The following is a 20986-nucleotide window of genomic DNA, read 5'->3' on the forward strand; positions in this document are numbered from 1 at the left end:
ATCGGTTAAGACTTCAACTAGAGTTAACCTTACACAAACAGCTACCATTTTCAGCTACTACACACCAGCTCATAAGAAAAACCTCGCTCACCAAACTCCCAGTACCAAGTGACCAATACCATGACCAAGTCGGGGTCCATACACGGGTAGCGGAAGCTGCCGGAGAACGTCGTCATGTCGTCAATGAAACCTCTTTGCCATCCTCTAAGCTTACCCCAAAGATGACTAAATTTCCACTGTAGCAGACAAGCAGTTTACCGCCACTAGACACTATGAAACCTCAATACACATACGTATTCACTTACCCTGTCGTTCCGAGGTGGTAGGAGTGGGATAGGAGGACTGTGTTACAATGTAAATGCACTGTAATTACAGAAACGTAACAAATCAATTTATGGATGTAAAATAGACATAGAACAAATAGGCGTAGTTGTGACTGTCTGAAACATACTCAAAAAAATGGTTCAAATGGCTCTGAGCACTATGGGACTTAACAGCTGTGGTCATCAGTCCCCTAGAACTTAGAACTACTTAAACCTAACTAACCTAAGGACATCACACACATCCATGCCCGAGGCAGGATTCGAACCTGCGACCGTAGCAATCGCGCGGTTCCGGACTGCGCGCCTAGAACCGCGAGACCACCGCGGCCGGCGAAACATACTCAGCTGCTGATTGTCTCCTCCAGGGGTGTTTATTGAATGTACCGAAAGTATAACGTGCTAAATTTTGACTGAAACATACTCACCTGCTGATTCTCTCCTCCAAGAGTGTTTATTCAATGTACCGAAAGTATAACGTGCTAAATCACAAGTAAAATGACGTTAAATGTTATTGAAACATTGCGCTGGCGTTCACATAGACATCCTTGGACGGAAAGAACCAAGCTCCATGTGTTGCAGTACAACTGCAACTGCATAGTACAGATACGTAGCTTTTCTTTCCCGTCGCATACTCCTTCTAGAACACCACCTCTACGTGGGACACCGACCACAGGCCTGACCAAAAATGCTTACCAGAGTCCTTCAAATGTTCTGCATTAGGGTAGCCAGCCCCTCTTTATATTCAAAACTACGTTATACAAGGTGGTTCAGTCTCGAAGACTTCCTTGGCCTCTAGAACTACTTCAGTCGACAACATACACGAGCAGTCTTCGTTGGCCCGCGGACCTGATTTACTTAAGTTATTTAAGCTCGCGGGTCGCCTCATCGCATGACGCGACAGCAGCGCTCCTAGCGCATAGAGTCTAAACTACAGTCTCTGTGACGTTAACGTTTATGGGATAAACGCACCGATATAATGGCACCCTTCCCCGACATCCCGACATGTTACGCTAGCAAATTATCCCTCAACACACGACTTTCTTTTAGTGTACATTCATTTTATGTTCACACCAGCTTCTGATGTTTACATTTACTAACGCGTCGTGAACATTGTTTCTTGACTCGCGACATTTTACTACAGCTGACTTAAAAATTTCCGTAGCAAAATTCTGCGACTTTGTTAGTAAAGAAACAGTGTTAATGACACATAAAGATGGGATGCCAAGAATCGTGAAATGTCATCGTGGAAAAATAAACGCCTATAAAAGTATCCAGTTAATCCGAGAAAAAAGATAAAAATAAAGTACACCAATGAGATAGGTAATCTCAGTCGACATGCAATTACAAGTTCCTTTGCGATTTCTGGCCACAGAGGGGTCACTTAGTGTTTAAAATTTGGTGTGTTAATACCGACAAACTCTATTAAATTATTTTTTAAATATTTGTTCAAAAATAGTTTTGATGACTGATCGCATCTGCATGTGTTACTGTCACCAATAACCCAGAGCCGAAATGCTTCTCCCCACATCACTTGTAGGTAGTGAGCTGCATTCCCCACTCATTGTAGAGGGACGTGTCCTCAGTACCTGCCTAGCGACTTTTCGTGGGGCATCCCGTAGTTTCCGAGAAAAGCGATCCGGAAGTGTTATGCCTGTCTTTCATACGCATAACATTAGTAAGGTTTCCACCGTCTTAGAACAACAGCAAATATTCGCTGCTACCACGCTGGCGGTACAGGTTCAAACACTGCCCGTGTCCTTTTTTTTCCCTCCGATTTCATCTTATAGGATATCATTAAACAGTACATGACATGCAAAATTAATCGGAAAGTATCCCACCCACATGTATCCCAGTGTTCCAATCCTTTGATTATTTTCACCGGGAATTTAAAATTTTCACGATAAAAATTTAAAAGGCTCCCAATTTCCTGAAGTCTATTTCGAGAATCGCTTCGATGCAAGATTCCATAAACTTACACTCTTCAATTACGCATTGATTTAGTTCATTTACTTTCACATGAACGATCAAATACACGCGGTTTCCATCGAAAGTGATCCAAGAAAGAACAATCTTTCTGATTTAAACGGACTGTATATTCTGGTATTGCTTCCGATAATATCTTTGAGGCTGCAAGGCAGTAGCTTTCATTAAATGTTCGTGGTGCTCTAAGAATGTGTTTCGGTTGCTCCCACGACAAATACTCTACGCAATTCTGTTGTGGCACAGCAGTCCATAGCGAGAAAGACGATTCTGTAATCTATTATATGACAAACGGAATACGCATTTGAAGGAAGTGTGTTGTAGTGGTTCATTTGTTTATGAAATTACTACAGCAAAAATAACTACTTTTGAAAAATTTTGCATCACATATAGTATTTTACGATATTTTGTACGATTAAATAGAAAAATGTAGACACGCAGGACTTGAATTGTGGCACTTGCGTGGTAACGGTGAACCCTAGTTGCTGCGCTAATCTCACTGTGATAACGTTACACGCACAGCAGGTACGTGTAAAACTTCAACATTTATTTTCTAGCAACCTATGGGCTGTCGCATGAAAAGTCACTAGCCAGTTACTCAGGATAGGTCCCTCTAGTACACACCTAAGATTCATCCAAATCCGTGATTACCTGGCCAGACGGTCGCCTTGTCAGACAGGAAATGTGTTTCCGTTTGTTGTTGACACCCACAGGCGGCGAAATTGCATTGTGTATGCGCGCAGTGAGCAAAACTTCCACTGGTCTACGTCACGAGCTGCAGACCCTAAGCGAGCCGAGTGTCGACACAAATATCCGAAAATGCGTCCTGTACAGTACGAGCGCTTCGCTCTGTCTATCCCCCACGAATTTCTTCCGCGGGCAGGGTTTGAAACCAATCACTAGCATCGTGAGATGCGCCGGCCGCCGGCTGCCCGCTGCCCACTCTTCATTTAGAAGATAAGCAGTTTCTTCGTTGCATCGATGCACTGCAGGGAGATCATCAAACCAAAGCATACAACTACGTAAAACCGTGCCCTGGACCCGCCTGGTCTCTCTAAATCGGCCACCCGCCTGACTATTTCTACCCTGACCGTCACGCACGAATCATTTTGCTCTCGCACTTGCGGGCGTAATTAACCTCGGCCTCTTCCTTAATTTCTGTGATTGAATTACTGGCAGAATTAGTAACATTCTTGCCGATCACAAATCTACGTAAATAAGAACCGTAGAAGACTCAAAGAGGTGTACTGAATTAAATTCTCTCTCTCTCTCTCTCTCTCTCTCTCTCTCTCTCACACACACACACACACACACACACACACACACACACACACACACACATAGGCCAACAGTGAAGCATGCCCAAGCATAGAGCAATTTTAAGCCCCATTGATAGAAAATTTGTATCTTTCGGTGCATCTATGTTTTGTAAAGTAGGAAGCGTGGGCTTTATTTCCGTCGTGACTACTCTTCGTAGTGGAGACGTATCTTAATCCATCTCCAACGCTCCTCACACCGCTGGCATCCAGTTTTTCTCCTACTTTTTGATCTATACTTCATTCAGTCATCTCTGTGTTTTTTCGTAGAGCTTTCTAGGACGTCACGTTTATTTAAAAACGTTATTGCTGTTTTCGTAATTAATGAATCATCTCGATAAAGCATTGACGTATTAGAGGACAGTGGTTGATAATGCTTCATGTCGTAAACCGATCTACAATTACTCACATACGAAACAGAATTATATATATCTCCTGTTACTACTGTGTCATATTCACAGAATGAACTACTTCGCACGTGTATTCGGTGTAGGTGACAGAGGAATTTCGGCAGTTCACAGAACTAAAATTTTTATTCGCTTTTACTGTGTGGAACTTGCTGTTAAAACTACGCCAGCACGAGAAGGAGGTGAAAAATTTCGGCCCTGGGAAATGAGAGTAATGTTGACTTTGCCAGTCGGTCTGAGACCCTTCCGCACTCGGCCAGCTATTGGCCTAGCACTGACCAATAGCGCGACACCAAGCGAGTAGCTCGCTCCACTTCAGTTTACTAGTAGCAGTTGCCTGTGGCCGGTCCATTGGTTAGAGTTGATGTGAATCGTGTTGAATACTCAATTTTGTCATCAGTAACAGCTGTGTATTTTTTGGTATTACTTGGTTACTGGCAGAGTTTCCGTGAATACAACGCCTGTTCGATCTAAGCGACGTACCGACGAGAAATGTATCCAGCAAGCCGTGGAAACAAGGTACTGTTTGACAATTGGCAGTTTCAGTACACTGGTGTCATTCGCTTCAGACGAACTGAAATTAGTTTGAAAGAAGTCTACTCCCGCGTCGTCCTATTTCTTATTTGAAGCAAAGAATTTATTTCATGCGCTGTTAGTTAATTTATCTCTGTTTGTACAGCATCATGCAACTTCACACAAAAATAGTTGTGCTTAGTTTGTGAGCTTTCCATGAATCCAACCATACAATATTGTGGATTAAATCTCCTGACTTTTAAAATTTCGAGATACATGGTAACAGATTGTGATATACTGGGTCAGCTCGTACAATGGACTAAAACGCCAAATCGGTTGCACTTTTCTGTTCTAGGTACAGAACCTCAGATCTCTGAACGTACACTAAGATACCGTTGCATGTTTATCTACTCTAGTGTTGTGTACATCGTGATATGTTGACTAATCTTCATACGAAGAAACGAAACTTCAGTGTATTTTGTTTGATAAGACCCAAATGTTTCTGTAAGCTTCTGTAATATGTTTATTCGCATGGCCATCCTCCTCAGCAACTGCAGTTTTTCCAAGTTCCACACAGTGCAATTAAAGACTATATTTCGCCAGATGTGTTTATCTGATATTTATAAAGCATTTTCTGTGGTCACTTTGGAAATATGGATACACAACACGATCCCGGATTTTGGTATTTATAATTAAAAACAGCATTTCTGTGTAAAACTGGGGTGCAGTTCACTTACGTTGTTTTTCGTCTCTTGTTTACATATTCTGCACACCATTGTTTTTTCCCGTCGGTGTTAGCGAAGGTTGAGATCGAAGGAAATGTGGTTGCACATTCGTTTCTAGCAATTGTTCGTCATTTTCATTCTTATTCACGATTACGAAAAAAATATGCATTCTCAGGTAGGCAACATTACCCAGAAAACACACGAGTGAACAGTGTTTTGTCTTGTGGAGTTTTACAAACTTGAGGTGAAGTTCAACAAACACCAGGCAACCATAAGAGAGAGTGGGTTCAACAAAGACGAAAATTTGCAAAAAGTGGTTGTGCAACAAAGTTTCTTTAGACACCAATCTCCTCTAACAACCATAAAAGAAAGTGGTTTGCAGAATTCGTAAACAAGAGGCAGAAAACAACGTAAGTAAATTGTACTCCAATTTTATAAAGAAATAGTCTTTTTAATCTGCAAATGCCGACATCGAGGGCCATGTTAAATATCCACATTTCCAGAGTGATCACAGAAGATGCTTTATAAATATAATAGCAAGACGTCTGTAGAAATACCGTATTTTGCTGTACTATGCGTAAGACGGAAAAACTACAGATACTGAGGAGAATGGCCATCCAAACAAATATTACACCTACATACTGCTCTGAAGTTGCTCGTAAGACGGTACATTCCCACCTATCGGAATTAAACTGCATGTCGATTCAGATTTCGCTCTACAACGGACAGTATGCTTTTTTTCTTCCTTTTTTTCCTCCATTTCTTGACAATTTAAAGCGAAGAACCAGTACTCGAACCTGGTACCCTGTTCTCCTTGGGTAACGCTCTTAGAGCAAGGGCAACGTTCAGTGGTTCGAGTCCTTTACGGCACTCCACACATCTTGCACGAAGTTTCAGTTCAGATTTAGTTTTCCACATGCAACTAGTTTTATCTGATAACATAGTGTTTGTTTCGTCGTGAACAGTAACCATTTGATATTACATTGCTGGATAAACGCGGCGTCCTATGGTCTCGCGATGATTGATAATTTCATCTACCTACATTATTCTCGATTTTCGGAGAATCAGTATCTGACGTAGGATGTAACCATTGTTTCCTTTTTTATTGTCACGTCGACGCAGAATTTATTAGGAACGTAACACCCGTTTCTTGAGGGATCAAGAGATGATAGAATCTGTAACAGGCGTGTCTGAACCCCAACACTTTGCTAATGCAAGTCATGAATCTTGACCGTTAATTCCTTGTTATGTCAGACGACTGTAATGCTTCGTAGAATTTACTTATTGCGCTGTGCAGTGAGGTTATATTCTTGGAAGGCAATGAGGGGACGCTGATGATATATTTTCCTCTGCGCGAGTTCTTTGTAGTCTAATTTCATTCTCACAGTCGCTTTTAGATTTGACTCGGAGAAGCGATTGTTTGTTCTATACAATGTTTTCATTAAATATGTCTTCCATGAGACTCTTATGGGACAAAATGTTTGCGGCCATCAGCGTTTTAATCGAACGTAATATGGTTTCCGCACAAAATCAGTCTTACTACTCGTTTGATGTGGCTTGCCGTAAGTTCTGCATCCGCGCCATGCTTCCCATCTCACAAGGGAACCTCCCCATCGCACCCCCCTCAGATTTAGTTATAAGTTGGAACAGTGGATAGGCCTTGAAAAACTGTACACAGATCAATCGAGAGAACAGGAAGAAGTTGTGTGGAACTGTGAAAAAAATAAGCAAAATATACAATCTGAATAGTCCATGCGCAAGATAGGCAACATCAACGATAATGCGAGCTCAGGAACGCCATGGTCCTGTGGTTAGCGTGATCAGATGCGGAACGAGGGGTCATTGGTTCAAGTCTTCCCTCGAGCGAAAAGTTTTATTTTTTATTATCAGACATTTATCAAAGTTCAGACACTCACATATAATAACTTCGCTCTCCAAAATTCCAGGACATGTTCAGATTAGCTTGGACATATGCAGGATTTGACGGTCTACAGACGGAAAAATTTGAAAACGTTAAAAACATATGTTTTGACAGAGCACAGGGAAAACTGTGCGACTGTGAAACTGTTGCATTCATTTGTTGCAGTTTATGTGACAAACTCTTATGTTTTCATCACTTTTTGTGAGTGATTATCACATCCACAAGAAAACCTAAATCGGGCAAGGTAGAAGAATCTTTTTACCCAATCGCCAAGTGTACAAATTAGGTGGGTCGACAACATATTCCTGTCATGTGACGCACATGCCGTCACCAGTGTCGTATGGAATATATCAGACGTGTTTTCCTGTGGAGGAATCGGTTGACCTATGACCTTGCGATCAAATGTTTTCGGTTCCCATTGGAGAGGCACGTCCTTTCGTCTACTAATCGCACGGTTTTGCGGTGCGGTCGCGAAACACAGACACTAAACATAATACAGTGAACACAGACGTCAATGAACGAACGGACAGATCATAACTTTACGAAAATAAAAAAAGTAAAGTTTTCACTCGAGGGAAGACTTGATCCAAGGACCTCTCGTTTCGCATCTGATCACGCTATCCACGGGACCACGGCGCTCTTAAGCTCACACTCTTCTTGATGCTGCATATCTTGCGCATGGACTACTCAGTTTGTATATTTTGCTTATTTTTTCATAGTTCCACACAACTTCTTCCTGTTTACTCGATTGATCTGTGTTCAGTTTTTCAAGGCCAATCCACTGTGCCAACTTATAACTAAATCTGAGGGGGGGGGGGGGGAGCGATGGGGAGGTTCCCTTGTCAGAGGAACACTTGTTGGCTATGTTCACTCCGTCTCCCGCTTAAGTCCTAATCTCTACAGCTCCCTCAGTATCACGAAAGGTGCTCCCCGATGTCTTTAAAACGTTTCCTGTCAACTGCGGTTTCTGCTCGTCAGCGTTTTACACACATTCCTTTCCTCACCAAGTCACTAGAGAACCTCCTACTTTCTTATGTTTTGTAAACAATTTGTTTCCAAATATGCTACTTCTAAACCTAAGCTTAACGTTTGCTTCATTAAAACGTAGACCAGTCGAATGATTAGATTTCACATTCCAAACAGTATTACTTTTCATATTCCAAACAGTTTTACTCCCAGCTAGGAAAATACTGTGTCAGTTCTCTACTTCCAGGAAATATTCCCACATACTTTATCCGTGAACAGCTCTGCAAGTGTGAAGCTGCGAATCGAAAGTTGCAGGTTCTACCCACAGTTGATAAGAGTACAATGATTTTTTTTTTTTAATTTTGGCCTCCTAACGTGTCTCTAAAACGAGACAGGTTTTTTACGCATGTAAAAAAACGTTGTTGAGTTGCGGTATGATTTAAATCTACATTCTGCACGATACTCCTTACAACGGAATGGTCCAATCCAACATGTCAAAACCTACTCTCAAATTTTTCTCACAAGCAGAATACACGGATAGAAATGCATTGCGAATATTCTAGTTGCTAAAGCGCACTGCAAGTTACTTTTTTTGTAATTAAAGTTACTCATTTTTGCCGCACGAAAAACCGCTTGCAATATCGGTTTGTCCAGCGCTTCCTGCCTAGAGCGCGCGCGAGTCGGCAAATAAGCAGACGAAGCCGTGACACGAGAACGCAGCGCGTAGTCAAAGGTGCTCACAGGCGAATTTTAAGCACTTAAACCACACCAAGTATGTCTCAAATCATTGATTAAGCTGCTGCAAATGTGACTGCCACGCAACTGACTATAAAAACAAAGCCGGGTATGATGCTACATTACTCGCAACTTCCTCAATCGCAGTTTTAATTTTTTGATATCAAATATTTTATAACAATAGCTGCAGCGCAGTTCCAAAGATCGTTTTTCAGTAATATAAATATTACCAGCTATGAAACCGTCTCTTGTTTCTTCCCTGGAGTTGTCACAAAAATGCGAAGTGTCTATTGGATGACGAAAACGCACACCTGATGTAAGAAAAATTAACGCATTCAGGGGCTTCGGTGTAATTACTACTGTAGTCTTATCTAGATATAATTAGGATGGAGTAGGAAATGATTGTGGTAGCTGTTCTGCACGCTGTGCTGCGTACCAGGCGTTGTTGTTTTGGTCTTCCGTCCAAAGACTGGCTCGATGCAGCTCTCCATGCTACTCTATCCCGTGCAAGCCTCTTCATCTCCGAATAATCACTGCAACCTACATCCTTCAGAATCTGCTTACTGTATTCCTCTCTTTGTCTCCCTAATTTTTACAACTTTTAACACCACCCGTCCCCCCTCCCTCGCCCCTCCCACAACCTACCCACACACTTCCCTCCAGTAATAAATTGGTGATGCCTTGATGTCTCAGAATGTGTGCTATCAACCGATCCCTTCTACTCAGGTTGTACCAGACATGTGTGTTCTCCCCAATTCTGTTCAGTACCTCCCCATTAGTTACGTGATCTATCCATCTAATCTTCAGCATTCTTCTGTAGCACCACATCTCAAAAGCTTTCATTTTCTTCTTGTTTAAACTGTTTATCATTAATGTTTCACTTCCTTCCACGGTTGCGCTCTTCACAAACACTTTCACTACATTTTATATCCGCCCTACTTCAGCCATCATCAGTTATTTTGCTGCCCAAATACCAAACTCATCTACTATCTCTCATTTCCTAATCTAATTCCCTCAGCGTCACCTGATTTAGTTGGACAACATTCTATCATTCTTGTCTTGACTTTGTTGATCTTCATTTTACATTCTCCTTTCAAGACGCTGTCCGTTTCGTTCAGCACCTCGTCAAAGTATTTTGCTGTCTCTGACAGAATTATGTCATCGTCAAATCGCAGTCTTTATTTCTTCTCCCTGGACTTTAATTCCCACTCCATTTTTTTTCTTGTTTCCTTCACTGCTTGCTCAATATACATATTGAATAACATTGGGGATAGGTTACAACCCTGTCTCACTCCCTTCCCAACCACTGCTTCCCCTTCATGCCCCTCGACTGCCATCTGGTTTCTGTACAAATTGTAAATAGGCTTTCGCTACCTGTATGTTACCCCTTGAACCTCCAGAATTTGAAAGTGTACTCCACTCACCATTGTCAAAAGCTTTCTGCAAGTCTAAAAATGCTATAAACGTAGGTCTGCTTTTCCTCAAACTATCTTCTAAGATAATCGTAGAATCAGTATTGCCTTGCGTGTTCCTACATTTCTCCAGAATCTAAACTGATCTTTCCCAAGATCACCATTTACCAGTTTTTTCACTCTTCCGTAAAAAATTCGTGTTAGTACTTTTAACCATTACTTATTAAACTGATAGTTCGGTAATTTTCACACCGGCAATAAAAGATCTTGCGTATCAGGTGGAAGAGTTAAGTCATAGTTGGCTCTCCCAATGCTATCAGTAGTTTTGACGGAATACCGTCTACTCCCGACGCCTTCTTGCGACTTAGATCTTTCAGAGCTATGTCAAATCCTTCTCGCAGTATCATAGCTCCCTTCTCATCTTCATCTACATACGCTTCCCTTTCTACAACATTGTTTTCATCTTCCTTGTATGAACCCTCTGTATACTCATTCCACCTTTCATCTTTGGCTTCTTCACTTAGGACTGGTTTTCCATCTGCGTTCTTGATATTCATGTAGCTACTTCTCCGGAAAAGCCTCTTTAATTTTCCTTTAGGCCGTATCTATTTTTTTTCCTTAGTGGAACATACTTCTAAATCCTTACATTCGTCCTCTAGCCATTCCTACTTGGCCACTGAGCACTTCCTATCAGTCTCATTTTTCAGACGTTTGTATTCGGTTTCGCCTGTTTCATTTGCTGATTTTGTGTATTTCATTCTTTCATCAGTAACGTTCACTGTCTCGTATGTTATCCAAGGATTTCTATTAGGCCTTGTGTCTTTACCCATTTGATCCTCAGTTGCCTTCACTATTTCATCTCTTGATGCTACTCATTCGTCTTCTACTGCATTCATTTTCCTTTTCTAGTCATCCGTTGCCTAATGCTTCTTCCGAGACTGTCAACAACCTCTGGTTTTTTTAACATGCCCGGGCCACATCTTCTTAATTTCTTACCTTTTTGCAGTTTCTTCAGTTTTTGTCTTCAGTTCATAATCGATGTATTGTGGTCAAAGTCCATATCTGCCCCTGGAAATGTCTCACGATTTAAAATCTGGTTCCGAAACTTCTGTTTTCCCATTATATAATAATCTCTTCCAGGCGTACTTGATAAAATTCGTAAAACGTGTTGATGCAGACTCACACTGCACAGATGACTGATGTTCAACAATACTATCGGAAATTGTATTTGTCAGACGGCTTACTAAAAAAAAATGCTTTCACCGTGGAAACGTTTCTTTATCGAGAGGCTGAATAACACTTTTAGTCCCGAGTGGAATCCGAGTTATATGAAGTCTTTTCGTCGTCGATCTAAAGACAGAGGTACTCATTTCCAAGCCAAGGATCCAACAAAAGCAAAGAGTTAATTTCTGCAGCTGGTAAGACGACGTTTCAGCTATGATACTGAACATTATTCTCTCCCGCTTTTCCAATTTTTGTTACGTGGATTACTAAATTTTTGCAACTAAACTGTTCTTTTATTAATTTTTTGGCACTGGCTCACCTTGTGGTTCATGAAGGCAGATACAAAGCAGCAGAAACAGTAATTCAATGATACTTATCGCAGGTATTGTCGTATACGAATGTGTTATAGCACTTACCGACTGCACAAGCGACTCTTTCTTCATCTCTAGTGCTTTCACGTAGATCTTGCACAAAACGTGACTTACTGATTTTATAGGCAGCATTTTAAGAGACAAGAAGTTTCGTCTTCAAGGCAGCTACGAATTTCTTTATAGTTTTACCTATTATTCACATGTTTGATCGCTACTTCATGTAAACTTCGTAACATTGCGACTTTTCATTTTGTATAATTTCCTAAATATGTGTAACCAGAGGGCAGTTCGTAGATCTTCCTCGGTAACAGTTCACTGGCTATCGCAAGCAACTCTAAATTTACCGAATAGTTATTGTTCAGACTTTTGCGAGTTTCATTTTGGCGCATATTTCATAATGTGTGTAAATCTTTCTTCCATTTATACAATTCACATTTAGTGTTTACGAGACCAAACCGGCTTTGCAAACTGCTTAAGTTTAGGAGTTTCATCTCTCCTTCGGGTAATCAAAAAATTTACAGTTTTTTCTTTGTCACTGAAAGCAATTACTCTCAATGTTCTCTTTGGGCTAGGAGGGTAGAGCATTTTTTCTCCAGACTTGTATCAGAAAAACAATCACCGTTCGAACCACAATTCACGGAATTGTCGGTTATTCCCTGTTTCTTCTAATGCTGACAGAATTTCCGACCAAATATCGGCATCATTTTAATCAACTGAAAAGAAATTAACTAATAAGTAACACACATATTGGCCTCTAGGAGAAGTAGGTAATTTAGATTGCATACTTCGTTGTTTATGTTTCATCTTCGTAAAGTTTAAAATATTATTGGATTCCACCTTACTGTGAAAATCGGGAACCTGCACAGACAGATTCTGTTAGCAAGCATATACGAAGAAAACTCAAAGAAAATTTTAAATGACATTTAACTTTTAGTGAATACTAGAAAAAATTGAAATTAGCTTTACGAGATGTGATCGCGCTCTGTCGTGTTATGTTTACCGATGTGCCGACAACCATGGATAAACACTATGCGCTGCAACTACGATAGGGGTGTGCAGTTCTCCAGACACCCGTAGAGCTAATGTTTGACAATTTTCAGCATTTTTTAAAAAAAAATATTGTCTTAGCAGCTAAAATTTTGACGTTGTTTCTTTGGGTGTATTCTTCCTGTATAAAAAAAATTCAGGGGAGGTTTCGACAAGTCGGACTGGACCATTTTCTTGATAGCTACATCTACATAGATACTCCGCAACCCACCGCACTGTGCGTGGCGGAGGGTTCCCTGTACCACTACTTGATGTCTTCCCCCCTGTTCCACTCGCAAATAGAGCGATGGAAAAACGACTGTACACCTCCGTATGAGCCCTAATCTCTCGTGTCTTACCTTCGTGGACCTTACGCGCGATGTATGTTGGCGTCAGTACAACCATTCGGCACTCAGCTTCAAATTGCGGTTCTCTAAATTTTCTCAATAGCTGTGCGTCACACGATAATCTCTACTTTACTGTTCGATCTGCGGATGCTGTGTGTGGAGGAAAACACTGAGACTCCTCATGAGGTAGAGCTTTTCCATAAGTAACCCCTAAACGAACTCCTAACGAATTCTAACATACGTTTTTTTGGATTTTTGTATTGTCTCCATTAAGACTGCCCTGCTGAGAGTATTGGGACAACCTGCGTTCTGCACCACTTTCCATTCCTGCCAGATGTATCCAAGATGGCGGCTTGTAGACTTGGCAACAGCGCATGAAATCATCCATGATGGCATCTATGATGTCATCCAAGATGGCGGATTTTGGCAGGAAGTTTGAATTTTGGTGGGAAGTAGGTCAATTGGGCTACCTCCACTACCTAACCACCCTCCCCTCCCCAAGGAAAATGGCAGGAAGTTCAAATTCCACACGATAAAGCATCACACCACAGCTATATCAACTACCTTAAGAAAATCGCGAGAAGATAGGTCACTTGGACTACCTCCACTAATGTAAGGCACCCGACCGCCACATCATCCTAGTAACTGGCGCTAAGTTTGAATTTTAGCGGTATAGAAAGGTCACTTGAGCTATCTCTCCCAATCTAAGAAAATGTCTGAAAAGAAAGGGCAGTTGGGCCACCTCCACTACCTAAGTCACCTGAGTGCCACCTCTTCCTAGGCTTACTAGGACTACTAGGACTCCACCTGTACTTGACGTAAGTCTCTATTTTGCGTGCACTATTTTATTTAAACAATTAGAGGCACTACCACCATCAAGTGTGGTCGCCAAGGGGTCCAGACTCCAACTGACCTAGTACACAGTACCACCACAAGAGGGTGCTGTCATCCCTCCTGTGACATAATCCAAGATGGTGGTCTGGAGGGGGAAAATGGTGCGAAAATGACTGAGCCTGTGCTGCGCTGCTGGAGAGAGTAAGGAAGAAGTGTACTTTATTTACTTTGGAACAATTTATTTAGGGATGGATTATATTTATCACACTGATACAAAACACACACTCTGACATGGTTGGGCTCACGCCACACAGCCCACAGCCCACAGACCAGTACACTACTCCTAAATAATGCTCTGCAGACATGTAAACAACTCCTAAATTACTGAAATAATTTCAGCTCAGACATGCAAACTGCTCCTATATATTGCAGTACACTGATGTGTAAACATGGTCAGTACCCGTAAACTGTCCAATTAGCGCATAGCACAGCCTACAGACCTGCTCGCAAAATACTGCAACAGACACTGCTAGCCACCCCTGTCCACTAGACCTCACACGCTCCCAGAAATTGCGATGCACTGAGACCCCTGCAAAGTGGTGCAGTCGCCAGCTGCTGAGCCACGCACATGTGCCTGTTTAGATTCCTCAAGCTTGACACGGAGACATCACTTTCACACTTGATACCTGATAAATTCCTCTTGAAATACGTATTCACCTAAGCACCACTGCCTACACGACCGGACAGGAACTAAAACCTATTTGCGGACCATAATTCAAACTCCTGTGCCGACATCATGTGAAAGTTTACCGTTCCTGGTGCGATGATGCAAAGCTGCAGTGCAGGTCCAGTGAGAGCAGCGTTTGCAATTGTTTTCTCCAGACGAGACTTTCAGTGGTAAAATTATTTTGCACATATCGCTAAATTGCACTGACAGCTAAACCCACAAAAGTTGTTTACAGATCATCAAATACATACAAAACTCACAAGAATATTGGACGCCAGGAACATATTTACCAGTGTAAGTGCAATTAAATATTACGATTGCTGCTACAGTCTGACACCAATCGAAGTACATGTAATGTCTCCTCTGTGATGGCTCTAGTTCTGGAGCGAATCTCAGTATCTATAGTGCTCATAATTTTCTACATAAAAAAAATCTTTCTCATACCCTTGCTGTTATCAATGTGCTCAATCTAAACATCCCTCACCATAGGACAGACTCTCATCTTCTCCAGTCATGCCACAACATAAGCCACAGTAACTTTACAATGCAATATACACACATTTTACACAAAAAGTGAGATCTTTTATAGCTGTACAGCACCAAAAAAATTATGGTATGCTTACACTCACACCGGCTATGTATCTCGATTCTCCTCAGTCCTAGGAAATTATCGGACAGTCTCACAATCATCACTTCTGGAAGGTGCTGCAGCCAGCCAAGATTCTCTCAAACAAGTGTTATGAAGGATAGGCATCAGGCACTATGTGTGATACTGAGTATCTCACCCATGGACGTAATGCTTGGAAAGACATCACTGATGCAGATTGGTGTATTGTAATCATCACCACTATCGACAGAACAAGGAAAAACGCGAATTCGTTCTTCCTTGCGCCCCTAATGTGGCACCTCATCCATCACATGTTACACTTACTGCTTTCAACATACATAAACGTTCTCACTGCTATGTAGAGACTCCTATATCCCTGCACAAATGACGTCTTGTTAATGAATAGGGGATTATGATTGCTTCCTATCGAATTTACCCACCGAATTAATGATGGCATCAGTGTGGAAACACAGTCTGCCTTTTCTTTTTCTTTGTGCAGACGAGACTTTAGGCAGCAAAAGCTGTTCTAAACTGATCGCCATACTGCACCGACAACTAAACGCCGAAATGTGCCCTACATATCGTCAAATATGGAAATACTCGTACTCAATTACACTGCTCTCCCACTGAGGACAGGAGCTCGAATATTAAAGCGTGAAACCGATCTCCAACCCAGCAATACATCACCACGTACTGTGTCGATGTAGTAAACATACAATTCGTATCCTACGCCATACAAAAATCGCCCCTTTTATATCATTCGTACGTATACCGCGAAGACAGACAGCAGTGTAGTTAAACTCACGGCACAAGTTATTTCTCTGCATGGTCGATGGTCATCCATTCCCAACAGGTGACCAGAGTGCACTCAGTGGGCCGAAGTCACTCTCAGAAATGTTCTACAAATTGGAGCTCGTTCCCCTTCGACACAAACGTGTTACTTTTTTTGGTCTGGACCTGCTTCCCTGCTTGCTTTTTTTTCTACACCCATTACAAGAAAAAATATATTTTCATGGTTTGCACACAGCAGTATCCTAGCATTCACTCACACAACGTAATTCCGAAGATGCAGACTGGGAATTGTTTCTCAACAAACGCCAAACTTTAGCTATGTGATGTGTGCTCTAGACCATTAAGTAACTAGAAACGTATCCTGTATGTGAAGACCTTTACTTGAGAACCCGAAACAAATGGAGGAAATAGATATGTCCACTCGCAAATGCTGATGTCAGTGATGTAACAGATTCCAAATCATCCCTATAATTTACAAACTCATCTAAGGTGTTTCTCATACCTAGAGAACCGGCAAACCTGTCCTTCCCCTGCTAGACACTTGCACCACAATCGATATTCTCTCAACTAAATAAAGATGGGAAATAGGAAGAAACAGTAAACTGACCAATTTACATGGGAGGGAATAATGGCCTAACGCAAACACAAGTCCATATTGAATCTTGTCCAATTTCCACGCGAACACGAAAGCTATCCAACACATACGAAGTATTAGTTCGCTATTCGGTCATCTAGAGGACAACCTGGTTAAGACGTCTACATTCCTACGATCCAGCAGGTATCTCTATTCCGAGGGCTTCTAGTGTTAACGGGAAACGTGAATCATCCCTGCAAAGGGCACCAGCACTGCACACCAAGCACGCACAGGTAGAATCACCCTGAGAAATTGATCACATATATATTTTATCCCTATACTTACAACTAAATGTTACTATCGCAGTTGAACATCATTTGATAATGAGCGAAGTATCGGAAATACACCCTAATGGTGGCTGTGGCTGTGGCTGTGGAAATACAAATATCAGTATCATTCTTATGACCTGACATAATCTTCTGTTTGCTATCACAGTGCTAGACGTCAAACCCACACCTTCCTTACGAATGGACAGTCATTTCCTTTGCAGATGTCTGAACACAAACACATACTTTATAAGCCTGATGCTCAACGTCAACCTATCACGTATGCCCTACTACTACTACTACTACTACTACTATGTATAATACTTGACCAATAAATGATTCTACACGATACAAAATAATACTGAGAGAAAATCAATGATGGGTAGGCATCTCTCATAAGTTTTTTTTTGCAAGTGTTATCACTGTGTCTTAGAAAGAGAGGTGTAATTGGCCAGATGTTAAAAAACCCCTTCCCAACAACTACTGAATGTTACTGTCACAAGTGGTCTTGATTCTACAGGTGCACACAAGTATCCCTGCTAAAAGCTATACTGTCTTTATAAATCGAGGTATGGCGTTACCTACGAATTACGTGGTTTTTCCCGACAAATACCTAAACGGTGGTCGTAGGACCGTATATTATCGTATTAGCAATCATGTTACACATAACCCACAATGCAACCTCGTCATAAAATCGCTCAGTTTTGAAAGTGTTTTGGCTAACGAATGTGGTATGAAACCGCTATCAGCAACTCCCTCACAGAGGTCATAAGAAATGTACACTAGCTTTTCAGATCTCTAGTGTTACGCTATCTCCTAGAAATGATGGCCATTATTTGGAATCAACTCTCCACATACCTGTGTTGGATCACTGCCACAAGTGAATCATATTTCTGATATTCTCATATCTTCAAACACCTTTCTCGAACCTGTCTGCTACAGTAAAATTCCAACATGGTTTTAGTCAGTTCCTGTGCATCCTGCAGCTGCCCACATTTCTGCAGCTTTGTGCATGTGATCGTTCTAATTTAATTGGGAACTGAGCAGAAGTCGGAAAAAGCCATATCCACCACCTTCTGCAACCCATGATCAAACAGAACGACCTGAGTTAGCGCAACAGGACTGTGACTTGACTATTCAGTGGAAATGTGCGCATTGTGGTGCATCTCCAGACTAAATACAAATACTACAATCCGAAGCAGATCTGCATCTATTCACATCTATCAGCCCAACATGCTATCATTGTTATTCTCTACCATCCAGCAGAGAAATATTAAGAACTATAAAAGCTCTACTAACTTCTTCTGATATAGAACTAACCTAGGCACCATTGGTGGTGTGGTGATGCATAGCTGTGGTGGTGGTGGTCCAGTGCGGATAGAGAGATGTTGCAATGCTTCCCAGAATAGCATTCCTAATGGGACACCCCACCTGTTACTAAATTTACCTGTCAAACTGCTGCTGCTGATGCTGCACGATCCTATTAAATATACAGCTTTGATCCATTGCAGACACCAGCTTAAAGTTTCATCACCTATACTGTAGGAGGATGATCACATCCCATTGACTATAATGTAAATCTCAAGAGACGCTCCCTGTGACCCTGTATCATTATTTGAAACATTGTTTCCTAACATACTTTGTACACTGCCATACATTTTGTTTTTCTACCATGACTTTGAGGTACTTGTCAGGTTCTAAACTGACATTAACAAGCCCTGATCCATTGCCTCTCACAGAAAACTAGACGTCACATGGTGTAAGTCAAGTTTTTACAGCATCTACCGTAACACACCACTAACACTGGATGATTTTAAATAAAAGAGAGTTACAACATAAGGAAACTGGAAGAGTGAAAGACCCTCCTCACATTGTCATTGACCAACATGCCCTGCAGCACCGTTACCGAATTAATCTGCAACTGATCAGAAGTAGACCGCTACTCGCATGTCTTGTGAATGAATTGTGCTTTCTGAGCCCTCGCCCATCCAAGTGCACAAGATTTCTCGATATGCGCCCATGTCGTGGAGGTTAGATTTCGAAGTTTCGTGATGTAATAGCAGACAGTTAAGAACAACAAGAAACGAATGATTTTTATGTGCGATGGAGCTCCAGAAGGATGGAGTTCGACGCATTTTTATGTAAATCAACCAAGCTATCAACTCTTAAGTATTGTTCTAGAGTCTAAGATCAGTACCTGGAAGGTATTGGTAAGAGAGAACATAAATACACACACTCCTATGGCTACAACGTTTTTCACTTAAAATGGGTATAATGTTAGTTCGCATGCATTTCCGACCAATCAGTCTCATGGAATGTGGCGCAGTTAATATCCCAATGTATGAAATATATTTCAAGCGGATTACATACGTCCTTCTCAGTTTGTCTATGATAAACTACGTTATCGAACGGTAAAACGAAAAAACTATGTCCTTAAAACATATAAGTACAATATAGCTTTCCAGAGAAATATAGTGCCCACTGTTCACAACTGATCACACGTACTGTGCCTACCCTAAGCCCTATACAAAATGATCGTTAGTAATGGCTAATACCTCTTACAAGGAAACAGATAAATGCATAACAGCAGAGCCCAACATGTGAAAATTACAACTCATTCCGCCACTAACTCTGTAAACAGCACATCTGCCAGGCAAATGTATAAACGGGGATTGCAGTGCCTCACAAACATCTATCGCTAACTTAGTTATGAAGCTGAAGCTGGTGATACATTGCTGGGTTGGAGATCAGTTTCACGCTCTAATATTCGAGCTCCAGTCCTCAGTGGGAGAGCAGTGTAATTGAGTGAGAGTCTTTCCATATTTGACGATATGTAGAGCACATTGTGACGTTTAGTTGTCAGTGCAGTATGGCGATCAGTGTAAAATAGATTTTCGCTGCAGAAAGTCTCGTCTGCAGAAAGAAAAAGAAAAGGCGGACTGTGATTCCACACTGACGGCATCAGTAATTCGGTGGGTTAATTCTACAAGAGCCAATCACAATCCCCCACTCATCCACAAGACGTCCTTTGTGCTGGGATATAGAACATTTGTGTATGTTGAAAGCAGGGAGGGTAACATAGGATGGACGGGGTGCCACATTAGGAGTGCGAGGAAGAACGAATTCGCATTTTTCCTTGTTGTTCTACCGATATTGATGATGATTACAGTACACCAATCTGCATCAGTGATGTCTTTCCAAGCATTACGTACGTGGGTGAGATACTCAGCATCACACATAGTGCCTGATGCCTATCCTTCATAACACCTGTTTGAGAGAATCTTGGCTGGATGCAGCACCTTCCAGAAGTGCTGATTGTAAGACTGTCCGATAATTTCTTAGGACTGAGGAGAATCGAGATACATAGCCGGTGTGAGTGTAAGCATACCATAATTTTTTTTGGTGCTGTACAGCTACAAAAGATCTCACTTTTTGTGTAAAATGTGTATATATTTCATTGTAAAGTTACTGTGGCTTATGTTGTGGCATGACCGGAGAAGATGAGTGTGTCCTATTGTGCACTGCAGCTATGCATCATCGCTCCAGGAATGGTAAACTTTCACGTGCTGTCGGCAGAAGAGTGAGAGTTATGGCTCGCAAATGGGTCTTTGCTCCTGTCTGGTCACGTTGGCAGATGTGCTTAGGTGAACACGTGTTTCATGAGGAATTTCTCAGGTACCAAGTATGAAAGTTATGTCTCCGTGTCAAGCTTGAGGAATCTAAACAGGCACCTGTGCGTGGCTTGTCAGCTGGCGACTGCACCACTTTGCAGGGGTGTCAGTGCATCTCAAGTTCTGGGAGCGGGTGCGGTCCAGTGGATAGGGGTGGCTGGAGGTGTCTATTGCATTATTTTGCGAGCA

The 20986-nt window shown here is 41.7% G+C and overlaps 1 protein-coding gene across 1 annotated transcript in view; it reads left to right on the forward strand.

Moving 5' to 3' along the window:
- LOC124620292 (translation initiation factor IF-2-like) overlaps positions 1 to 20986 on the forward strand; it is a 542363-nt gene that overhangs the window by 493174 nt on the left and 28203 nt on the right. The gene's annotated exons all lie outside the window — the stretch shown is intronic.

This window comes from Schistocerca americana, chromosome 6 (genome assembly GCF_021461395.2).
Source record: "Schistocerca americana isolate TAMUIC-IGC-003095 chromosome 6, iqSchAmer2.1, whole genome shotgun sequence".
In the NCBI taxonomy this organism is placed as follows: Eukaryota; Metazoa; Arthropoda; class Insecta; order Orthoptera; family Acrididae; genus Schistocerca; species Schistocerca americana.